Genomic DNA, 11,381 nt, shown 5'->3' with positions numbered 1-11,381 from the left:
CTGCACATTCCAAATGGAGTCTCGGCTGGGTAAGAATGAATGCGGTGCAGGCCAAAAAACGAGGGAATTAGCATAAGTGCCATGTTCGATCCATCAGAGGGGGACTCAAATGGCTGCTGGTCCTCATCCCATCCCACTTTTGGCCTTGTTTGCGGAGGAAGTCGTGAACTCGGAGAGAGGGAGAAGGGAGAGGCGGCCTGTTTAAGTTGATATTTGCTCTCAAAGTAATTTGGAGCAGATTTTTTGGAATCGGTGAAAGGGCCTCGTTGTAATTCCCTTTCATGCTCATCTTCTATCTCTGAAGTCACCACGGGGCCTAAACAGCAGCATAAGGATGCCAGATGGATTAGAGGGATTGTCTCTTTCTCTCCCTCTCTCCATCTCTTTCAATCGCAACATGTTTTGTGTACAGGGATCCAGAAGGCAGATGACAGAAGACCAAATCACACTGGCTCTTTCTCACTGTCACTCTTTTCTTTTCTCAAAGTAACTTACTCTGACATGTCTTCTTTTTTTTTTTTCCTCCTGAAGCTTGCTGAACTGATTTCCTCTGCATAGTAACTTGCTTTCGCAAACATTGGAAAAGGATGACAAAGGATTGCATGGGCGCTACTATTGGTTCCTATTAGAAATTTTCTTTTTGTTCAATTCATGAAAAACAGAAAAGGTTCTCATGTGTTTATGGTAGAATCCAGGAGAGTCGGTGCAACCTTAATTTCTTACAGTTGAACTCCCCTTCTAAGCTCCTATTGTGTGGTTTTACTGCTCAGTTAAAATCTAAATAACTTTCTAAATATTAGCTTTTAAATAGCGAATGGCATCCATGCAACAGCAGGAGTCAACACTGAAGTCTCAGACATAACATACAATGTTAGCAGCCACAGACGGGGTTATCTGGTGGGCACTGGGGTTTATCCCTCTTGACCCACAAACTCCATTATTGAAAATGGAGCCATGGCGGGAACACTTGCTTTGAAAGCAATAAAAGCGGTTTCGCTGCTGCATTGGCTTTGTGTTGCGCAAGTGCTCATGGAAGAGTTGAAGCCAAACAAAGTCAGTATTGGTGTTTGTCACGTAAAAATGCTCCGCTGAAGCATTCAATTTAAGCATTTTTTAAAAATGCTTTTAAGCTCAAAGCTGCTCTTCTCTTTCAGAAACAGCACTGACTTATTACTGATGAGCTGTGTCTTGCTTTAGACTGCTCCGCATGGTAAAACATCCTCCCCGAGTGACAGCTGGAGGTAACATGTTACGTGCAATCGTGGAAAAAGTGGAACGCCCCTGGTCGGAGTCATCTGCCTGGGATCTGTCGGGCTGGTTACAAGGATCCTCATAAATATCTCTCACCAGCTCATCAGCTGCGTTGCGCACCATTTTCCAAGCCGAGCCTGAGCTGTGGGCTGTCGGAGACGAGCCGTGATGGATGCAGTGTGGCACGGTCACTCAGCAGCACTTAGGGCCACACTGATAATGCCACAGTGAATGTGTGTTTGTTGTGTGTGTAAGCCAGCGACAATTCTACTGTATTTTTTTAGTCTTTAAAGGACTAATTTGACATTTTTGGATCTATGCCTTTTTTACTTTCTCGCGAAGAGTTAGACGAGATGATTGATATCACTCTCATGTTTGTATGCTAAATATGAAAGGAGACAATTAGCTTAGCTAGCATAAAGTCTAAGAAGCTAGCTGTCCCCCCCGGTTCCAGTCTTTAAGCTCAGCGAAGCTAATCAATTGCTGGCTTTCGCTTCATATTTACCAAACAGACATGAGAGTGGTATCAATCTTCACATCTAACTCATGAAAAGAAAGCAAGTGGGTGTATTTCCCATATTGTTAAATTACTACCTCTTCGGCATTAAGTGCGTTCAGGCTTTGAATGTGTGTACCATTGTTGCCAAATGACTGAAAACTTGTTCTCCAGTCCGATTAAAAAACATCTGTACTTTATGAAGCAGTCGATAACATCATATGTAATAAATTTTAATGGGATCACCCACAAAACATGCAAATTTCACTGTTTGGCTGAAGTACCATAATGGACTGGAGAGTTGCCAGTTTGAAAATGTGCTTGGGAACTCAGGGTGGGGGTAATAAATGAGACATGGTTCATGTACAGAATTACCACCACAAAGCCCTTGAGCAAGGCAAAGACCCAGAAGGAGTCCTAAATTCCTGAGTGTGAGTGCAATGCAGGTATTTCCTCAGGGCAGTTGCTCGGAAAATGAATACCTTCTAAGCTGGCTTTCCTGTTTGAATGCAGGCTGAAAAATGGCCAATCTTAATGTGACAACCACTGCATGCTTGTGCCAAAACGTATTTGCTTCAGAGACGTCTCCCCGGACAAACGTGAAATCATAGAGTTGGTTGCCATCTCTCCTGTCATGCCGCTTGTAAAAGAATTATTTGCTCGTCTGTAGCAACACTCGTGACAAGGCCGCGGTATCAGGCCAGTGAAATTACAGCTGTTGTTAACTGCAGCGGTCACACGCGGATTGAGAGGATCCTGTTGCTTTTTGTCAGGCTTTGTGTTGAAACGGGCCAAGGTCAAACGGTGGAGCATTGAAAATGTAGCAGATTAAGCCGGTAAAATAGCTTGTAGGGCCAAATTGTTGACGTGAATTGGCAAATTTTATTTTGGCAGACAGGCGGGGCTGAAATAGCATCTGCACCCAGCTAAGCTGCGTGGATATCAATGAGCTTTTTAGGTTTACCATGTCCTTGTGAGGGAAATAAACAAAGCAAAAATGGTTAACATGGTTGTTGTTATGCCACGGCCTCCTCCGTAATCTCAGACGAGGCTTTCCAGGGTTCGTCTCATCCACCACCACCTCACACCTCCCCGCCAGCTCGGCCTCACCAGGTGGTTTGACTTTACAGCCACTTTTCCACTTGAGGACTTAATGCAGACACACAGGCCCAGCTGGAACCCATTAGGCCTATGGCCCAGCCACCTATGCTTAAAACATAACACCAGCTCAATCAGCTGGTACAGGAGGCCTCCAGTCAAAAGGAAGCTCACTGGAAATCACTGTGAGTGTTTCAACCTTGCTCCTGGAAAGACGTCCACTGTTTTAATCAAAATGGGCCTTTTACAAACGCTTTTCCTTTCTTTATGATTAGGTTCACGCAGTTCATCATATAGTTTGAGCATTAGACAGTTTTGATGCATCACCTCCTCAAGATTATCACCATTCATGACACCAGTTGCTGAAATTAGGCAGATTATTTAAAGAAACTCTTCTGCATGAGCTCCTCTCCTAAAAGGGTTTTATCTGTCTCTTTAGCTGCTAAACGCTTCACTGCGCTCACCAGCTGGTCGCTAACTTTGTCCATGTGCAGTTTGGTGCTGAGCAAGTACAGCGGGTTCGTAAAGCCTTTGAAAACGGCTGCCTGCTGCTGCTGAAAATGAGCCTGATGAGAAAACCAAAGCATTAAAGCTTTCGGGCCGTAAAAGCAAAAACAATACACTTAAAGACGCTGAAATGCTCTGCAGGCGTGAGGCGAACTTCCATCGATGACACAATCCAACAAAAGGCTGTGGATCGCTTATTGGTCAGCTAAAATGTTGCCAATGCAACCGCATGCATTTTGGTGTAATGTCAGAAGTTCTTTCATACAAACATGTAATCTGATATTGAGTCAAAGTCCACTGCTATGGACTGCCCAGCTTCTGATGTGTGAAAGATCAAGCTTTGTGCAGATGGTCCTCAGGTCACAGAGGGCAGCACTCTGTCTCTCACTCTCTCACTACCTTTCTGCTGTGTCACACCTACAGACACAGGCTGCTTTAGCCTCTGGCTGACCTGGCCTTGGCATGTAGTCAGTTCAGACAGATTGTGGCACCCGTGGTTGCAAATTAGTTTATTTATTCAGTTTTAATTCTGCTGTATTCAAATCATCCGGTTAAAATAATGTTGTGGTGTCAAAGTCCAGCCTCCTCTGCACGTTCAGCCTCATCTTGGAGACTCAGGTACAAATTTCCTCAAGAATACTTAAGAATAATGTGGAGGGAGTCATTACTTTCACAAAAAAACGTGAAAAGATATATTTTAGCCCAGTTTGGAGGTGGTCTTTTTGGCCGGTGTGAAGTCTGGTCTGCGTTTTTGGATCCAAAGTCTGCTCCAAGGGTCTTTAAAGGTCTGTGAGGTCACTGAAGGCTGAGTCGGGCTGAACAGAGAGACATCTGTCCGGGCCTGGAAGGATTTCACGCTTCTGGCCGTGCAGATGATTTAGGCCCTCCAGGACTACCTGCTGGGAGAGGCTCCCAGCGGGTTAACCTGACACAGATGGATCCCCATGCCAACACTGAACACACACCCGGAGAAACGCACACACACACATGTGCACGCACATATGTGAGGGTAAAGACAGATGCAAGTGTGGACATGTAGGAGCGAAAACACACTTGCATACAGAAGTGCACAACCACACGTGCAAAGCAGAATTTCACACACACATACACGCACGCGGTAGATACAGAGGGACAACACAGACGCACAGTCAGGCAGACTGATGTGTGTCCTACCACACAGGCTTTAGTGAGCGAAGTGGACAAGGAGAAGATTCAAACTTCTTAATGATCTAATCTGGACATCGTACCAGTCGATCTTGGATACAGCCTTTTCATTTTAATTGGTTCTGAGTGCAGTTAAAATATCTGATTTGCTTTATTTGTCAGATAATCCATTGCAGTTAAAGACTCGACTCATTACGTGCGAGTAAACTGTGGCTGAATACGTCCAATCAGCGTTTCAATCATCATTGTTCAATTTCAATACAATTTCAATTAGCTGCCATCTGACAGCCCTTTTTTCCCCTAATTTATCCTAATGGGAATGATAAACAGTGTTGTCAGTGATAGTGCTTTTTTTTTTTTTTTTTTTTTTTTAATCGAATTAATGCATTTTCTGATGAGAAGATCCATACCACTCTTATATGTCGGGTAAATGTAAAGCTAAAGCCAGGAAAAGGTTAGCTTAGCTTAGCATTAAGACTGGAAACAGCCTGGCTCTGTCCAAAAGGCAAATCAGCCTAATTAGTGTACTTTAGAGGTGCTGGTGGTGAGATTTGTTCATGTTAAGCTAAGCTAAAAACTGGGAGAAAGAGAATTGTACAAGCGAGCTGGAGCCAAAAGTAGGAGTTTGATTTCGTTTAAGTGAATTATATACTTGTCATTAGTTTTTAAGTAACATGATTTTCAGTAAAATCGAACACCAACCGCTGAAAAAACACAGAATTAATGACTTTTCTCTGAACGGCCGACCAAATTTTGTCCAGCGGGATTGACTATCTGGTCCCTGTCGTCATAATTCTGTAAAGCTGGGTTTAAACTTCCCTCTGTTGAGTGGCAGGGATCAGCAACATCTGGCCAGGACATCAGGAAACGCCTCCCTTACTGTCTAACACACACACACACACGCACACACACATTTAGGCACACTGGTACTCAGACGTGCACTCCAGTGAGCGTGAGGCTCATGAACATCTGGCTTCCCAGACTTCCCCTACAGGGAATCAACTTTTTGTTGTTTTTAACCAACTGCCTCTCATTTCATTTCTGGTTCTTCTCCACTCAGAGTCCATATAAATTATGGACAAACGTTGCGTTGTCTTATTTAACTTCCCTTCCTCCTACACCGCAACCAAGTTTTATGTCATCACAGGTTTCAAATGTACGGTGGTTAATTAGTGGATGAATGAATTCATGTATCCGTTATGGCTAACGTTAGCAAGCCGTCAACATGTGAACTAGACAACATTGGAGCTAATAAGTAATCTAATTACTGAAAATCATCTTTATCATCACTGAGAAATGTAATCACATCACACAAGCTGTTACAGTAATGGATTATTGGCCAACACTGATTACAAGCAATCGATTAGAGCATGTTTTGGGTTGCCAGGTTATTGCAGGTGTTTATCCTCCTCCTGCATCACCCACTATATTATTTGTATCAGTATGTGGACCCTTCCAGTTTGACCTCTGACTTTCTGGAAAATCACATCTGGACCAACAGTAATTCTGAACAGTTGAACATTTTGAATGGAAGACTCTTTTGCAAACTTTGATCATTGTCAGAGCTCTGTATTGATGACTGATTGGCTTGATTAATAACATTAAGATTTATGACTGCAGAGAAAAGACTCTTTATCAGTGACGTTATTAGCTCATTTAAATGCAGACTTGATGTTTGTTACACTTTATTAATGAAATATTAATATATTAATTATTTATTAGTAATTCAATTTTTCACAATCTGGCAACTCAGAATTTGTTTTCATTAATGGTAGCATTATTGGTTGCATTAGTAAATTAAATGACACTTATAAATGCTTCCAGACAGCACTTATTCCCATTTTTTCATACTTATGAAGCAGCTGTTGTTATGTTTTCAGTTATGTGTGTACAAGGTAAATCTCAAAGTACCACAAACGCATTCACCTCCAATTACACCCCTGCTTAACTCATCTGCTTAATCCCATTTGGTGTCTGCGGGGCCTATTTCGCTTTCTTTGTGAAGCAAGTGAGCCAAATAAGCAGTTGGAGCGGGCTGCTGTGTTGCTTTCCTCAGGGAGCACCCTGCTTTACCATCAGCCCATCAGGGGCCTGTTTCTACACACATTAGTGGTTAATTATTATCAGGCCGCAGCCATAATGAGCGCCGCATCGACCTGCGGCTGTATGTGTAGCAGTAATATTACTTACTGGAAAAACAATCAGCCGGCTTTCCCCATTGAGCATTTTAAGGAGTTTGTGCGGCTAATAGTCGATTGATTAGAGAGAAAATAGGAAGGAGAATTTTTGTGTGTGTGCTTGTGTGGGTGTGTTTGCATGTAGAAGAGCTCTACTGGGAACTTGTTCTGCACGTTTTTGAAAAACTGTTTAAACCCTCATTTCAATCGAAGAAAATGGTTGCAAAATAGGTGCAAATATTTAAAAATGAAAGAATGATAATCTTTTTAATTATCTCTACCTTTACAAAGCTACATTTGCTTCCTGGAAAGCACAAACACACAGCGTGTGTCGCGGCTCTGACCACCCGATGAGCTGCAGGGCTGTCAGCGCTTCTTATTCCTCTTCACCGGGAGCAGCATCATCGCTGGGGGAGTGTGTGGATGAGAGAAGATCGTGAAATATGAGGGGAAAGAAATGAAGAAGCAGCAATTGAAAAAGGAAGAAATGGCACAACAGGAAAATGAAATTGTGGGAAAAAAGAGGAGAGCTGGCCTCTTACTCACTTTCCAATATTGATTGATTAATTGGAAAATGACTCAGCTCATCTCCTTTTAGCTTTATGCACTGTGGTATAGTGAGGTGTATATGATGCTCCTGCAGTTTCAGAAAACATTTCAAACTCACCTAATGTTATATTAAAGTCTGTTAATCCTATTGAAAACTTTAACAATATTAACCTTAACCTCAGCCTTCAAACTAAAGGTATTAACACATTAATCAGTCAATTATGATTGAAGGTGCTTGCTGAGGATTGAAGTAACTGAAGTATAATGGATTTTTTTCCGTTTAAATGCACTTTTTAAAGAACAAGCCTGCCTTTCTCCTCATATCTGCGACTCAGTGAGACTCCAAAGAAGACAAAATGTGGCCTGACTTAACACTATAATGAAAAACTGTGGCTTTTCACATCTGCCTTCAAATACAGCTCTAACCAAGGAAAGATCTCTGCAGGAAAAGAAAACAAATGCAAAATGTGGCTTCACATGTAGCCTTGGATGCTTTTTCGTCTTCTTTTTTGCTGCCATTTGTGAAGTAAGGACAAAGTTTCCACAGCCTCCGTGAAGACACTTGGCCGACTCGGCCGTGAACGTGACTGGGCCGCTCCTCGCACGTCAGTGATCCATTACAGCTCATCCAACCATCAACACCCGCTGCAAAGACTCAATACGATGGCTAATATCGTCCTGCACGTAGTTTTTAGCATGTTCAAGCACTTCTTGGATAGAATTGTTAATCTAATTGAAGCAGTGTTTTATGGCATAATGCTTCCACCGCGGTCTCACCAGCTGACTCAAACAATTTTAATATTGTGTTCACCAGCCCACATATTTTCACTCTGATTTGACATTTTAGCTTTACGCTCAATGACAGGCAGCTTTTATGTGAAAAGCCAACCTTTATTAACAACAGTATTTGCTCTACTCAGGCCTTCTGCATTGATGCATCAGTACTTCTGCAGTACTTGTACTTTTGGTACTTGACTTTGCTGATAGTGCTTTTTAGTACTTTGGTGGGATTTTGAATGCAGGCCTTCTTCTCATATGGACTATTTTTACATACTTGTACTTAAGTAAAGGATCTTCTTCCAGTGATTAACTTGACTGCACTTGACTGAGCTCAATTGGACATAAAGCCACTCGTACACATGCAACACCACACAGACATGCTCACCAGTATCATATGTCCTCCTTTGGCAGACTGTGTTCATTTTTTACCCCCTTTTGAGTTAAACATAAAGAAAGAGCGTGACCAGAATGCTATTCTTGCATGTGCAGCCTGAAAGAGCAGCGTCACGCTGCTCTGAAGTCTGTATTTGTGAATTCCTGTGGAAACATGGGAGAAATGCACATGTACACACACAAACACATGTATGCAGCTCATGAAGTACTGTCCACCAACCGAAAAAGGCTGCCATGTTTTGGAGACGCTGACATTTAAATTTGTCGTTGGCGGGTCTTTACCACACGCTTGTCATAACACTTGGGTGAAGTTCCTCTGCTGGCACTGCAGTCAGCTATTAAAAAGTCTCTGAGTATTGTCATGCCATTCTGAGATCACTGGCTAATGCTAGCAGTGGGCCAGCCTTGAGCAATTTAAGAATCAATTCCCAACATAAACTATAATAAGAACTTTTCTTTCTTGTGACATTTGATGTGTTTTTTATAACTTGAAACAACCACAAAGAAAAGATTTTTTTTATTGATCTGTTGTTCTTTTCCTCCAGCATTTCGATGTTGCTCAGGGGCACTTCAGCAGATGTTTTGGGTTCCAGTTTGGACCTAAAAGAAAACCCTTTCCCTTGTTTTTTTAAATCACGCTTTTCTTCTTCTTCTGAAGTGTAATTTTTGTCTGGGTGCGTCTGGTTTCCAGCATATTATAGCATTGCAGGAGGTCATCCACGCACTGACACAAATCTGATCCCCGACCAGCTGTTGGAGACAGCTCATCTTCTGTCGACAAACATCTGCGGTTCATCTCCGCATTTTGACGGGAAATGCAGGACCTCGGCTCCCTCATGCTCCTCTCTTCTCTCCCTTTCACTCCTTCCTGCTCGTTTCTGATGTTTGTTTTTGCCTCGCGGCCATCTGCTCCCGATGATATCTGGAATACTGAGTTCAATACACAGAAGCAGGCGAAAGGAAAAGAAATTTGGTTGATGTTTAAAACAGAGCTCCGTTGTCTACTTTATGTTTGGTGAACGACCCCCCCAAAAATGTGTAAAGTTTAAATTTGAGCATTTTTTCTGCTCTGTAACTTGGACGTCATGTTCACGGGGACATGTTTCACATAAACACGTCTTCCGCATCGCACGGCTGAACTTTTGGCCCTTTGATTCGTCACAGCCGACATGCAGGTGTTCAGCCTCACACCTGTCAGCAAGAGGTGGACAAGGCGAAGGCACGCAACAAAAAACACCTGTAAAAATGGTCCTCAGACCAAAACATGTTCCTCAAGTGTTATTTATTCCTCGTGATCTAATATCGGAGCCAGCCCTGTGTGTGACTTGACAGCAGCCGGGGAACTGATGAGCTGAAGGAAGGGACCGTCTCGAAAGTGCGTGGAAAATGGCCATGTGAGCATTTCAGATTTTTGTCGACAGCTTTCTCTTTTTTTTTTTCCCTTTATTTCCATCTGGACCACCCTTATTTGAACACCCAACATCCTTTTTAAAATTATGATCTCTTATGAGCAGTTTCCTATTCGTAGTTTTCTCTTTTTTTAATCATAAACAGCTCAGACCTACTTTATCTTCATGTGGCCCTCTTGTCATTATATACACAACTTCCAGTTTTAAAGTAAAACAATGAGCACTTCTGACTTTCTGACTTGTATTTTCCACATTGTTAAAACCCTCCTTTCTCCTTCTTTATTTTATGTGTCATTATACAAATCATGTTTTATCATTTAGATATAACTTGATAACATATTTTGCATGATGTGTGTGTGTCAGCGCACATCTATGAAACGATAACTGCAAAGGGCCGTCATTGCGCAGATGAGGAACACACACGTACAAGCAGACAGCAAAACAGGAAAATGAAGATGAAACACATGCGCATCGAGAGACTGACGTCAAACACGCAATCCAGACAGACAGACGGACACAGAGTTATGCTTCAGATGGCATGTTGCAGACCACACATTGTGCCGGCTGTGTGTTAAAACAGTTATTCACGGTGTCGCTTTCTGCTGCCCAGATCCAGAGATGAGTCTTCCTGGTAACCTGAACTTGTGGCCTTCATGTGAGCGTGTGCATATTGTAATGAGTGCCTGTGTGCATGTAAATATGTTTGCTTAATTGGAGTAGGAATGATCATATCTGTTGAGTTTGTTTGAACTATTAACCTGCATTCAAAGTGTGGTCAGGTTAGCTTGCACTTAAAATCATATTGTGCACGTAATTGTCCACAAACTTAATTGCTCTTGACGGCAGCAAATTGGATTCGCTGTCATAGGTGGAGCAGCCAGACTAAGTGAATATGGGAAGCTTTACTGACTTTTGTCAAGCGAGGCTTCATAAATAACTTAGACTTCCTCCTCTGGATATCTGCCAGGGGCTCTTCACTATAAACTGCTTGAGCTCCACGGTTTTCTGGGAGCAGCAGACTGCAAAATGGACTGCCGGCTCTTGACCCCTTGAGGAGTTCAGCGTCATATTTGAGCTAATATTTCTGTAAGGAAGAGCTAAAGTGCTCGACCACCCTCCCTCCCACCGCCGTGTGTGTGCATGCATGCATGTGTGTGTGTGTCAAGCAAGCAGAGACAAAACCTGTTAAACCAAAACTGCTTTTTTTTTTTCTACATAAAAACGTAATGTTTAATAATTATATGGACTTAAATTTGGGGTCTTTGTACTGTGTGTAGTTGAAAAAAATCTAATATAAACTGATACTACTAATACGACAGCTGTTTAGCACACTTAAAAAAAAAAAAAATGCTGTTAAATTTGTATTTCTCTTGAAAATGGAAGCTAGCAAGCTAGGCTAACTCACACCTAGATGTCACTTAGAGAAGAACACTTGTGATGTAATGCTCTAGCGCACTTTTAGCTGCTCAATGGGAGAATTGCAATTCCAATTTGGACATCAAGCTCTTGTTTCTTTGTGAGTGACTTTGAACGCACTTACTACGAGTTGCTTTAGAC

The sequence above is a fragment of the Chaetodon trifascialis genome, chromosome 24 (assembly GCF_039877785.1).
Source record: "Chaetodon trifascialis isolate fChaTrf1 chromosome 24, fChaTrf1.hap1, whole genome shotgun sequence".
Lineage (NCBI taxonomy): Eukaryota > Metazoa > Chordata > Actinopteri > Chaetodontiformes > Chaetodontidae > Chaetodon > Chaetodon trifascialis.
This window is presented reverse-complemented; position numbering follows the sequence as displayed.